The 12,373-nt window shown below is 39.7% G+C and overlaps 1 protein-coding gene across 1 annotated transcript in view; it reads left to right on the top strand.

The window, feature by feature from the left end:
* The window catches only part of PAG1 (phosphoprotein membrane anchor with glycosphingolipid microdomains 1), an 85,795-nt gene that overhangs the window by 14,856 nt on the left and 58,566 nt on the right, over nucleotides 1–12,373 (top strand). The window lies entirely within an intron of this gene.

The raw sequence follows: 12,373 nt of genomic DNA, 5'->3' as shown, positions 1-12,373 counted from the left end.
AGAACTGTTAGTACATTGGCTCAAGCCTTTTCTACTCATGGTCTTATCCTTGTCCAGAAACCGTAAGCGATATGCTGAGTGGTTGCCTTTCCGTTATTTCACTGCTGGGTGTTCCTCCATGAAGCGAGGGGGATTAAATGTTCTCCACCAGAATCAGCAGGGGCTCGGGGGAGCGGGTGTCCCCCTGCCCTGCCCTGGACTGGGAAGCCTCAACCTTTGAGGAGCTGATGACTCCTGTCCTGTTAGTTGAAGCTGAAGAGATTTGTTATTTCACACAGTCCAGCTTGGAAGTAAAGAAAGCATGGGAAAGCGTGTCTGAGCTGGCAGGGTGTTTCGCAGCTGAGTGATCCTTCCTCTTTCACTGAGGTCGCCTGATTGAATCAGGAGCTGTTGCATGATAGCAAGATCAAAATCATTGAAAATAATCAGAACTCTCCATGATGTGTGCTAAAAGTGTGTTACAAGGTAGGTTTTCTTTTTTAAGATTGTATATTTTTACTTTGTCTATCTATTCAGAACTTTGTCATCAGTAAAGTCCTATAGAAGAAGAATACTAAGTATTTTTATGTAGATGGTTGTGATTAATCTTGGCTAGCAAAAGAGTATTGATTGCAGTGTTATTGCACTACCTTCTGACAAGGTTTAAAAGTAAATATAACTGAAAAACAAAGCCAAATGGATCTAATAATTTCAGGAAGTGTCTTGAAAATAAAAATAGCTATTCACTTAGCCTCAATTTATTGCTTTTATTATTCCCATGGTGTTTCTGTGGTCTTTGTGTCTTTCTGACAATATTATAATATATATTAGGGATTTTTATTAGGTTAGGTTTTACCATGTCAGTTGCCCTGTTCTTCGTATAACTTACTGATGCCATAGGTAAGTTAAAAACACATCTGAATGTGGAAAATGCACAGGAAAAATAATAATTAATCTGAGATATGGACAGATATTAATAGGAGTGTGAAGTAGATACTTCAAAAAAAGTTTGTATTAAGATTTTTGAGGTTGTGCRTTTACATTTCAGAAGATGCACTGGAAGCTGGATGGCTTTTGTCTATGACTAGTCAAAAAACAAGATTTATTTTGGTGCAAAATGCTAGATTTCGAGACTTGATTTTCTTTTATACCAAAGCAAAACTGGGTCTTTTGAAAATATTAATGAAACAAGAGAGATAAAGATTCATCCCAGAGAAGCCAAATGTCTGTTGGCCAAGCACTTTCCTTTAGTACCAAGAACCCAGTCTCAAGTCTCATATCTGGTGCATCCTGGACAAATGCCACGGCAGTCGGACAGTCAGTGGTGTTTGGTCAGGAACAAATCTCTTCCTCTTTCTCTGGTCCTCTGTATTCATCCAGAAATCTCAGCCTGCATCTGGGAAATGTTCCTAATGTTAACCATTGTAGAAAATGTAATATTACAGCAAAACAGCTCAGTTTTCATCAGTTTCGAACCAAATTTGACAAATTTACGACCAGGTTTTGTTATCTCAGACTAACCTGGGTGAGCATGGGCTGTATTCCCATTTTGAGAGGGACACTGTGAGTTAATAGGCAGCGCTCCCCCTATTCTCTAAGCTATCGAGCGGTGTGCATCAAACAGTTGAGGTTGTGATGACCAAGTTAAAGATATGGATTTGTCTACAGCCGTATTGATTGGAATGGCAATACCCTGGTTTTCATTTAGATGTGTTGAATTTAATGTACCGTGTGCAAAGATTTGGCCAACAATCTGTTGGTTCTAATGAAGCTGAGTCAGATCCACAGGATCTATTTCAAAGAAAACTGATAAATGAAGGGTAACAGATTATGTAGTTTAAGATAGCAGCTATTTCAGGACTAATTGGACTGTTTATGAAATAATCTAATAAATATTTAATGATTTGTTCATTTCTTATAAATAAATACTTGTGCTTGTAGATGCTAATTACTTGAGCAGGGCTATTCACTTTGCATGGGCAGAGTTATATTTGTATTGAAGTGTTTGTTGTATTCCTGCCAAAAAAACCCACCAAAACTCATTAAGGCCTGATCCTTCAGACATGCCTGTGCTAAACTTGACTGCTCAAATAATATTGTTTCAGTAGTGTTGATCTCAGTACTTTGATTGTGAAGTACCTCACGTAAGTTGCGGGGGGGGGGGGGNGTTGATCTGTGTAAACAGTTGTTAATGAGCCCATGTTGCACCCTTCCCTGGAGGCAGAGAAACATGTTTCCTCAGTTGATGAGTAAAATGAAGCTGATCGCTGCAGAAGCTTATTGTCTGATACCCCTTTGAGTTCTGCTTTGCTTCAGCCCTCATGGTGATTGTGTGTGCTCCTGCGCACAGATTTCCCCGCGTGAGGAGCTGTGTGCGGCTCCTGTGCCAGAGCCCGTGCTTCTGCCCCTGCTCACCGTGGGGTAGCTGCAACCCCTGAGTTCCCTTCCCTGAGCTAGGCTAGTGATAGCACAGACTTTCGTAAAAGTGAGCAAGATATCACTTGAGTGCCTATACGAATAACAGAAGATAATTTGTTTGCCCAGCAGAAAAGGAATGTTTGCTATCTAGCAAGAAAGGAGCAGTACTTTCCCTCTAGGCTTTACTAAATAGAACGAATCACTGCAGCTCACAGCAAGCCAGAGCTCCAGAACCTCTTATGTTAGATACCAGCAAATCCTCAACTGAGGTTTTAGGGAATATTGGGCTAAGACAAGATTAAGAGAGAAGCAGGAGAGTAAAAACAGCAAAACAAAATTTGCAAAGGGCGGGGGAAGATCAGCAAGGAAAAGACGACAAAGAGTGAGTTTGTGATTGCTGTTCCTGAAGGATGACGAAGAACACTCCCAGCAGACAGCATTTCATACAGGTTTCTGCTTGGCCAAGATCTCGTTTATAATTAAACAAAGTATTTGAAGATCTTCTGCACTACTCCTGTGTGGAGATCTTCCTGCATTGGTTTTCATCTTTATTTTCTTAAAGAAGAAAAAAAATTGCAGACTACCCAAATATTCTAAGAAGAAACCCCAGAAGTTTATTTAAGTTTGTTTTCAATATGCAGAAAGTTGTCTCCAAAAGAAAAATGCTAATGTTTGGCTTTAGGCTTTCCTGGGAACACAAAAAAACTGCTGTTTATTTTTTCTCTTTGGAGATTTTGTAGGTGTTTTTATTTCCCCTCATTCTTTTAAGCTTTTTTCTACTTATCTAACATCTCACATAACTTTGATATTTATCTTTGCAGTAGGGTAATTTACATGAAGCTATGCAGGGTTCTGAGGATGTTTTCTTTACCAGCAGACAGAATAAGGAGTTTAAAATCATCTGTTCTCCATTCAGGGTCTGTTTTGCAGTGCGTGTTGAAAGAGACATATGCTGCTGCATGTGTGATGAGGCTAATTCTGTCTTTGACTTAATGGAGTTGTTCACGCCGAGCTCACATTCTGATGAATCAAACAAGAAATGATGAATTCGGGTTTAGAGCGGGCTCTCCTGAGAGCGTTTCTTAAAGCGCCGACCCCTTGCTCAAAGCCCTGTGGGACGCATCCAGCTCCAGGCCCATCGCAGCCTGCTGCTGACACCGTGCCCTGTTTTTCGTGGGTCATCCAGAGGAAGCCGGGGGGACTGAAGGTTTCGGGAGGCTCTAATAYGGCTTCTGATACAGCCTTGCCATGAAATGGAAATCGAGCCTTGGCAAAGCAGCAAAAACCCACACGAGTCAAACTGTCCCTGACTACGCAGAGGGGTGTCTTCTGAGCCCGTGGCTCCCCCGGCGCTCCCAGTGCCTTTGCGCTGGGGCCTGGTGGAAGCGGAGTCGCTGTAAAGAGGATTTTGGTGAGCGGGAAGGCTCTGTCTCCGCTTCACAGCCACGGCGAACATTTAAAGCAGGCTCTGTCCTGCCTAAGCCAGGGATATAGCTGAGGCGGGCCAGGGCCAGCCCCGTGGTCGTTTTGACTATCCAGATCTGAGCCTCAGTGAATGGCACTTGAGGATTTATTTTTACAGGGCTTGGTAAACATGGGAAAAAATTAATTTCGGTGTTGTCATTTTGAGTCATTTCTGATACAAATGATTTGCTGGCAAATGAGACCTTAGGTCTGCCGTAATTTGGGGCTCATCCAAATTTCCATTCCTGTCAGCACAGCTGATCCAAATGATCGTTCAGCTGTATACAGTGGTGTTCAGTACTTTACTGTACCAAAGTCATTCTGATCATGATGGTGAGTGCCATAGCAAAAAACACTATATGTTAATAAAAAAGTGTGCCTGCTATCACCACCTTACACCTAAAATCCCAATGTGGTTGGCTGTTATTTTCATGCGTTGCAAGTGGAATCTGCTTTAAACAAACACATATCTCAAAGATCTCTGTGGGTACTTTCAGTGCAGTTTATAGTGTCACTACTGAATAGCTGAAAATATCACAAAAATTGTATTTGGCAGAATAATGAAAAATAGAATGGATAACCAAAAAATCTAAGTTGGCATAAAAGAAAAGAAACCAAAGCTTAGAATAAAAACCTCTATAATGAGGCATATCATACTTTATATGGCAATTGCAGTGTATAAAATATTCCAACAAAATTTTCCAATTCAAATAGCTCACTGGTATGTTCACAAAAATACTTGTCCCAGATTTATTAAAGTAAGGACAATGAAATTCTTGTAGAACTAAATATGTTGTGCATGGCTAGAAGAAATGTCTGTTGTGAGTTTGCATTGCATTTAGGTTCATGATGACCTGTCTTTTCTTTTTACTTTGATTTTTCCCCTGACTTGTAGTTACTGAAGTCCCTGAAGATTACAGGGGCAGAATGCCTAAAAGTGCTCTTTAGTGCTTGACAGCAAGACTCTGACAGTGTTATACATGCATTTTAGGCAGGATAACAATTGAAGGATAATGCTGCACACAATACTGAGGGTTTACAGAAGAGGTAAATGGGGATTTTTGCGGCTTATGATGGAGAGTCTCTGATATAAGTGTTTCAAAAATTAGGGTGTATATCATTTGAAACTCTTTTTCAGTTGTGCTGTAAATCCATGGCAAGGTTTTGTTGAAATGAGCTCTTGTGGTCTGYACGCAAGAAAATCAATCAGCATGTGCCTTATCATTTTTCTATATCCTTGGTAGGGATGCAATTAAATTCAGTCAGAAAGGTCACAGTGTGGAGTATACATTAACCTCGCACTAACCCTGTATATGATACTGCCGCTGAGAATGAGTTAATAAAGATATCAGTTGGAACTGTACGCTTGTTCTCTCTTTTCTTCACAGGCAACTGTAGCCAGACACGTACACTTCTAATTACGTCTCTGTGCATAATGTTAGTAGATATCTAGAATACCTGAAGTGCTGTTATATTATATTGCAGCCTAGCATACAGTGGGATATACAGCTGAGTTCCACAGTTGGTGGCTAAAAAACACTTAAACCCTTTTATTGAAGTTAATGTTTATACAGGAATATGTCAAYGAGACAAGACTTTGTTTCATTTCCAGGCTCTGATGATGTTTAAAACAGCAGTTGCAAAAACTGGGTTTAATTCTAAAATGCAGTGGAATTTCTGAATACCATTTGCAATATGCACATTTGTTCCAGATGAGAAGAATGAGATTTCTTATTGAGAATTGGACAAGTACTTTAATGGTGAAGAGAATCTTGACCTCTTTAACCTTTTAATTAAGTTAGGGGGAGGTATTTGATTTTAGATTTGATTTGGGAGGCCTCTTTAAAGAGGAACCACATGCTTGCAATTTTAGCTATAAAAAAACCAATACAGTGTGACATTAAGAACGTTAATGCAGTTTTGGGGACAAGTTAGAGAAACATAATATCCAGCAGTTCTTTTCCAGAAACTAGCAGTATTTCGGGAGAGATCACCAAATTTTACTTTTAAAGACATTTCTCTTCCTTTGTGTAAAGACATTAATTGGTATAGGAGATTGCAGTGTTTCAAATGATTGTATTGATCAATGGGCAATGAGAATGAGAAATATAAAATTTATATTTCAGACTGTGAGACAGAACCAGGGGAAGTGAATTTGGGCAAAGAGGAACCTGTTAGGTCAACCTCTAGAGTATGTGAGATTTTTAGAGCAAATTTTGAACAAAAGAGTAATTAAACTCATGGAGGCAAATGGGATAAATTAAGAAGTGGTGAGCAAATATACTGTGCCTAGGGTAGCTGGTTCATCTTCTTTGGTTCTGTTGCTGAAGAAAGGCAATAGATGTAATCCATCTCAGCTCTGATAAAGAATTTGGTATGGTACCCACATGGTGAATTATTAGTATGGTAGAAGAAGGAGATTTGTAGGAGAATTCTTAACGTAGGTAGAGAACTCAATAAAAAGGAGGTGGCAGTATTTATCTTGAAAAGGGGGGTGGTGGGCCAAAGGGAGACTACTAATAAAGTTCCTCAAGGGAGATGAAGCACATTTAATATCTTCCTAACATTGGGACAAATAAGCTGTAGTGTGCTTATGAATCTGTAGGTGACTCAAAGTTAAGAGTCACTGGCATTTCAGAAGAGGATCATAACATCATACAAAAAGGATTAAATTATCTTCTGAGCTGGAGTAATAGATATGGGATGAAATTTAATTGTGCAGAGTGCAAGGTTGTGCTTTCAGGGAATAATAATCAGAACTTAGTCTGTGAGCTGGGAACTCATCAGCTGAAAAACAGGAAAAGATAAACACAGATATATTAGATGATGTAGAACTACAAGCTAACAGTATGATGCTGCTGTTAATAAGCTAAATGTATTCCAAGAGCATAGTGGGTGATGTATTTCTAGCAGGGATAGGAAAGTATTAACAACATATTTTAAAGTATTGACAAAGCATGGTGAGAATAGCGTGTACCATTCACATTAAAGAAAGATGAGTTCAGACTGAAACAGTTTCCCAGACGGGCTGTCAGGACAATCAGGGGAACGGATCGCATGGTGTACCAGAAGGCACTCTAAAAACTTGGCTTGTTTAGATAATAAAACAAAGGCTGAGATACTGCTATTTCCAGGAGAGTAAATACACAGCAGGAGAGTGAATGCCAGGGAGCAAAAAGAGCTATTTAAGCTGAGTGACAGAGTGGGCATAAGAACGGCAGAAAGCAAAGGGACCGCAGATAAAGCTGGGCCAGGAAATAGAGGACAGTCCCTGATTGTGTCTGAGGTTCTTGGACAGGCTTTTTCCTGGCGTAGTGGAGGTGAAAATAAACAGCAGCTCTAAGATGCAATTTCTTCAGTTTGTGAGAGGGACTCGGGAGGCTTCTTGCAGTCCGTTGTTCTGTATTTATTTAAGGTGTTGCTCTTGAGGAATGGGATGCACACATGTCTCTGTGTGTGTGTGAATGTTTTAATTAAATTCCTAGCTTTTTCTGCATGTTTGAAGCATTTCCCGATGGTGTATGTATCCATGTGATATGGGCAGTGTACAAGAAGTCATATCCTTGTGCATTCAGCTGCAATACACCAGAGAGGGGAAGCCTTCAGATACCGCAAATTCTGTATCTCCTGAAGGCAAGGTCCTTGGTCAGCTCCGCTTTTCCCATGTCCTTTCCTGTTGCGGGAATATGCTGCATTTCTGCTCCTTTTTTGATAATCGGTGATAACTACTCCTGTGTACCACCTAAATACTGACTTGCCTGCACGGAAGTATAAATCTGTTTTCTTCCAGCCCCTAGGTTTCCCTCTTTCAGTAGTTTCCCAGTGGAGATGGATTAAAATCAGGCAGATGGACATTAGAAAGGAAGATTACCAACAGTGATAGGAAAGTTTAGGATGTGAATGAGGTTTAGGTGATTAAGAAGATGCGTGAGGCAAGAGGGAACCGAGTCCTGATTCTGCGGCGCAGGTAAGTGCTACATTGGGCATTTACGTGGTTGCCTTCCCAAACTCAGACTCGAGCTCTTAATTTGACTTTTGGGTGAAGTTAACTTTGTGCGCCGGTCATACAGCAGGTACATACCAGCTCTGTTGGGCCACCTTTCCATGTTGCATGCTGTCATCAGCAAATAAAATAGTATACTTCAATACTCTACTTCTGTGATCGGTGMTCTGAGCAAAGCACCGTTCATTTGCTGTTTTAATGCAGGCATTGGGATAGTTCTTTGGACATGTTACCTAGGCAGTTTGGGTGTGAAAGCGGGATGTCGAGGGTTGTTTGCTTAGACCTAGGGTCACCCGAGTACTACTACCAGACCTGGGCAACTGCAGTTCTGCACCAGTGCCACATTTGTAATATTCAGATCAGAGTAAATGCTTTCTCTTTTCTGTTCTTACCACTGCTTACATTTCTTATTGTATTTGGTCCTTTGAGATTCGCATTGCTCTGTGGGTTTCAGGAGAAAGAATCTGCCATAATTTGTATTCTCCCTAATCTTGAAAAAACAGAACTTAAGATTTCACAGGAAATCCAGCAATTTGTTTTGTCCATTCATATGTTAATGCCCATGTTTCTTTAACTGCCAAGCTAAAGAAGAGTAGAGATGACAATTTATTCCACTTGCAGCATGTGAGGCTTGCTTTTTGGATCAGCCATAACAATGGTTGTCGTTAGTGAGGTTGTATCCTGTGTAATAAGCAGCAAAAGCATCTGTTTCATTTAGTTTTTTAAGGTTATTCTCACCTGGTTTCCTTGCTTACATTGTTTACCTTTGACATGACTATTTATTCAAAATATGTTAAATACATTAATTAAGATTTTATGGCTGAACCACGTTTAATATGCATTTTTAGGAAACTATTGGACAGATTTCACTGGTGTTATTCCAAGAATTTTACTTGCTGATTTACTCTGCTTTGAGAGTAAAATCATGTCTTTTGTGTCAGACATACGCAGCACAGGAAGCCAGCAAACGTGAGAATCAAGAATGACTTGATGCTACAAACAAGAATGTGCAGTTTTCCCCTTTCTTTCCTTCATCTAGTTCTGTTGTAAAGCAAACAGAAATGGCATCTATTCCACCTTCGTGTGAGTACGGCTTCTGCATTTCTACAGTAAAACCAAAAAGTTTGATCAGAGCTTTCCCAAGAAGGATTGAGGAAGCTATGGCACTGTCAGCTGAATCCACCATTTCTCTGAGCTAAATCTGCTTCGCAGTTCAAATGAGCAGAAGTTACGCTCACAGACAGGTACTTCACATCATTTCGTTTTTCGTGACATAAAGGTGTATGAACGTGTATGGTAACTATTCACTTTTCTGTTAATTTTCTGGGTAATGAGGCCTTAAAATTGTATAAGGATTATATTAATTTTTATATAGTAGCATGGTGAAGGTTCAAGAATACTACTTAAACAGTATTGAACCTTACCTTGAGCACTGAGGTTCATGGGTTTATTCATTTAATATCTCTTAAATTTAATAGAGATGATAATCATGGGAGTAAAATAAAATGACAGTATCCTACCTGAGGAATAAAGCAACTCCCAGCCTTATCATTACTACTTCTTAAGGAGGGCAGAAAGAAATAAAAACAAGCTTTTTCAAATCTGAGAGACAGAGTGGTGATGTTTCTCTTAAACTCATTAAACAAAGTGAAGAAAGAAAATTCACATCCCAATTATTCCTGCAGTTATAGTGTAGTATGGGAACTATTCTTTTTATTGAAAGGAATAATGGAATACTTGCTTCTTTGATCAGATGCCTTATTTTATGATTTTTATATTATTAATATAAGCATCACCATTTTGCTGAATGAAAATGGGCTCTCCAGATATTATGCGGTCTTCTGCTTTTCAAAATTGTTTTCTTTCTTTTTGTTTGATGACTGAAAGTTGCTTCACCTTAATTTTGAAGTTCCTAATGGTGTTGTTAAAGAAATGTCCATTCCCACATACTTAGAAGAGAAATTCATAGCTTTTCCTATCCTTTGGGGGAGAAAAAACTAAGGTGATTATATTACAGAAAAATGATTTCTGATCTTCATCTAAAAGGGAAATCTGTTTCTGATCTGTTTAGAGTTAAGAATTCATAATAACCACCTGTATGAAAATTTCAACCATAGCAATTTAATAAAAAAAAAATCTGGCTCAAAATCTCAGCACTTTTTTTTTTCTGAATAATGTTTCCTGGTCTGTTTGACATCTCAGGGAAGAACATCTGCTTCAAAGATATGTTTGGGGATCATGAGTTATGCTCTTTACCTTTTCAAATAAGCTCTTCCATCATGCCACCTCATACAGCCAGTAAGAAGTCTCCATCTGTTGTGAGCAAGCTCTGTAGTATCAACATTGTCTGGTCTCCTCACTCCTTAGTAGGAATGTCTGTGTACATCTTTTTCCCTTTAAAAAAAAAAAAAAAAAAAGACATTGTGTATTTGTAAGTTCCAGCCCAGATTTTCAGTAGGTTTCCGTGAATATATTTATAGGAATTTGCAAATAATTGATACTTAGGCTGTATTCTGTCCCCATGGGATTTTTTTTCAGTGGACATTGAAGCAATTATCCTTTATTTACATAAATACTTATGCAAATGTTTATCATTTATATCCATTAAATAATTTACTTACATTTATATATACATCAATGAAAATGTATTACATTAATGTAAAATGTTAATTGCATGCACTTGCATATTCTCACTGCAGCAATATATTAAGGTAAGGATGCTACTGGGTATCAAGGGGACCAGGGTTCCCAAAGCTCCTTGTCCTGGTTCATTGCAAAAAAGCAGTTAAAAGCCAAACGAAGATATGAAAATGTCTTTCACAGCTGTGACTGCACAACATATGTTAGTACTTTATGTGAATACAAGTAGGGAGAATTTAAACTCTGCATTTGGCCCATTAGTCTGATGGTGTCTTTTCTTTGACAGCAAAGATGCCATTGGCAAAACCTATCCAAAAAGGACAGAGTGGGTATTCCTGCAGAGGCTGCCTAGTATATTGGGATGCTTCTGGCATACAGCTACTTGTAACAGATGTCTCCAATTAACTGTAATAATCCTGACAAAGAAATGAACTTTCTTCAAAATCTCCTATATGAATATTGACATAGCACGATCCAGCTTAGCCTGGAAGATCTTATAGCATCAGTGCTTGAGGAGGAGAAAAATCAAAAAGCTACAATTTGGCTAAAAAGCTTCAGGTTGGGCTGCATCCACATGCAGAAAGGAATGCACGGGAGAACTTTTGTCTCATTTGCCATGTGTTTCCTGGCTTTTTTTCTCCAGCGAGCCCTCACTGTCACCCCAGCCATGGTCCCAGAGCATCACCACCACATGGCAATGAGCTCCAGCACAGTTTCTTAGGGCAGGAGGTTCATAGTTAAATTTCCTGTCAGGTCCTTACTGCTTTACTTTTTCCTTATAGGTGTATTTCTTTTCATACCTGTAGTTAAATTTAAATAATTTCAATTTAAATTTTAATGATTTAAATATATATATTTTTAATTTATAAGGTAGGTCTTTGGTCTGATGTCATCTAATTCTTCTTACAGTCTTAAATACTTATATTTTAATATTTCAGTTTATGTGGTAGGCTACATTTTTGGGCAGGTGTTAAAAGCATCATGAGCATCACTTGTTTGTTTTTATTTTTGCTCCTTTCAAAAGTTAAAGCCCTGAATGCGATTATTTGAGCTCTCAGTGTTGCTGTTGGAAGGTCAACAGCACAGACTCCATGAGTGAGCGCAAATAAGAGGCTTCAGCCCCGTGGAGCTCCTGAGCTTTCGCCAGGAGGAAGCTGGATCCCACTGGAGTAAGCCAACTGCTGCAAGGTTATCTTGAGGTTTCCAAACCTTTTTTTCAGTGGGAAGATATTAAATCTTGCTTTGACATACTTTTCTAAATTTGCCTGGAAGCCTACTGGACAGATATCTCTGGCTTGGCGAATCTCAGGATTGACACCTAGATGCTGACCTCTTTAACSACCAAACACGTTGATCTCAGTGCTTTTCAGTTTAGCAGAGATATCCACCTATCCATGCTTATCCTGAGTTGCCTCTGTGTTTTCAGAGGCTTGAAGGTGCCACTTTCTCCAGTGCGACTGTCACAACCTCCAGCTGCCCTCTGGAGAGCGCAAACCTGCTGGGAATGGCCCCACGTGGRTGTCGGGGGTGATGGGGGAGTGTCACGGCCCGAATTGGGTAGCTTCAAGTAACAAGGAGAGTGCTGCACCTTATATATTGTTCACGTTTGGTTCTGTAAAGCCTTCCCTTGGGAAGCCCTGGCGAGGTGTCCCGCCCGGATGCCGCGGACTCCACTTCGAAGTGCGGTCAGCCTTGCCCTGTGTAGGGAGCAGAAGCTCTTGGCTGGTGCTGCTGCACTGACAGTTTGGCTGTTAGCCATAAAATCCACCGGGAACTGATGCCTGTAATCTTCTCATTCACTCACATTTATTATTAACAACGCCTTTTTATATGACAAAGGTGTTAGGGCAGTTGTAAGGTAACCTCGCT

The sequence above is a fragment of the Apteryx rowi genome, unplaced genomic scaffold, assembly GCF_003343035.1.
Source record: "Apteryx rowi isolate R43461 unplaced genomic scaffold, aptRow1 scaffold_548, whole genome shotgun sequence".
NCBI lineage: Eukaryota > Metazoa > Chordata > Aves > Apterygiformes > Apterygidae > Apteryx > Apteryx rowi.
Note: the sequence above shows the minus strand (reverse complement) of the source record. Positions and strands in the feature narration are given on the sequence as shown.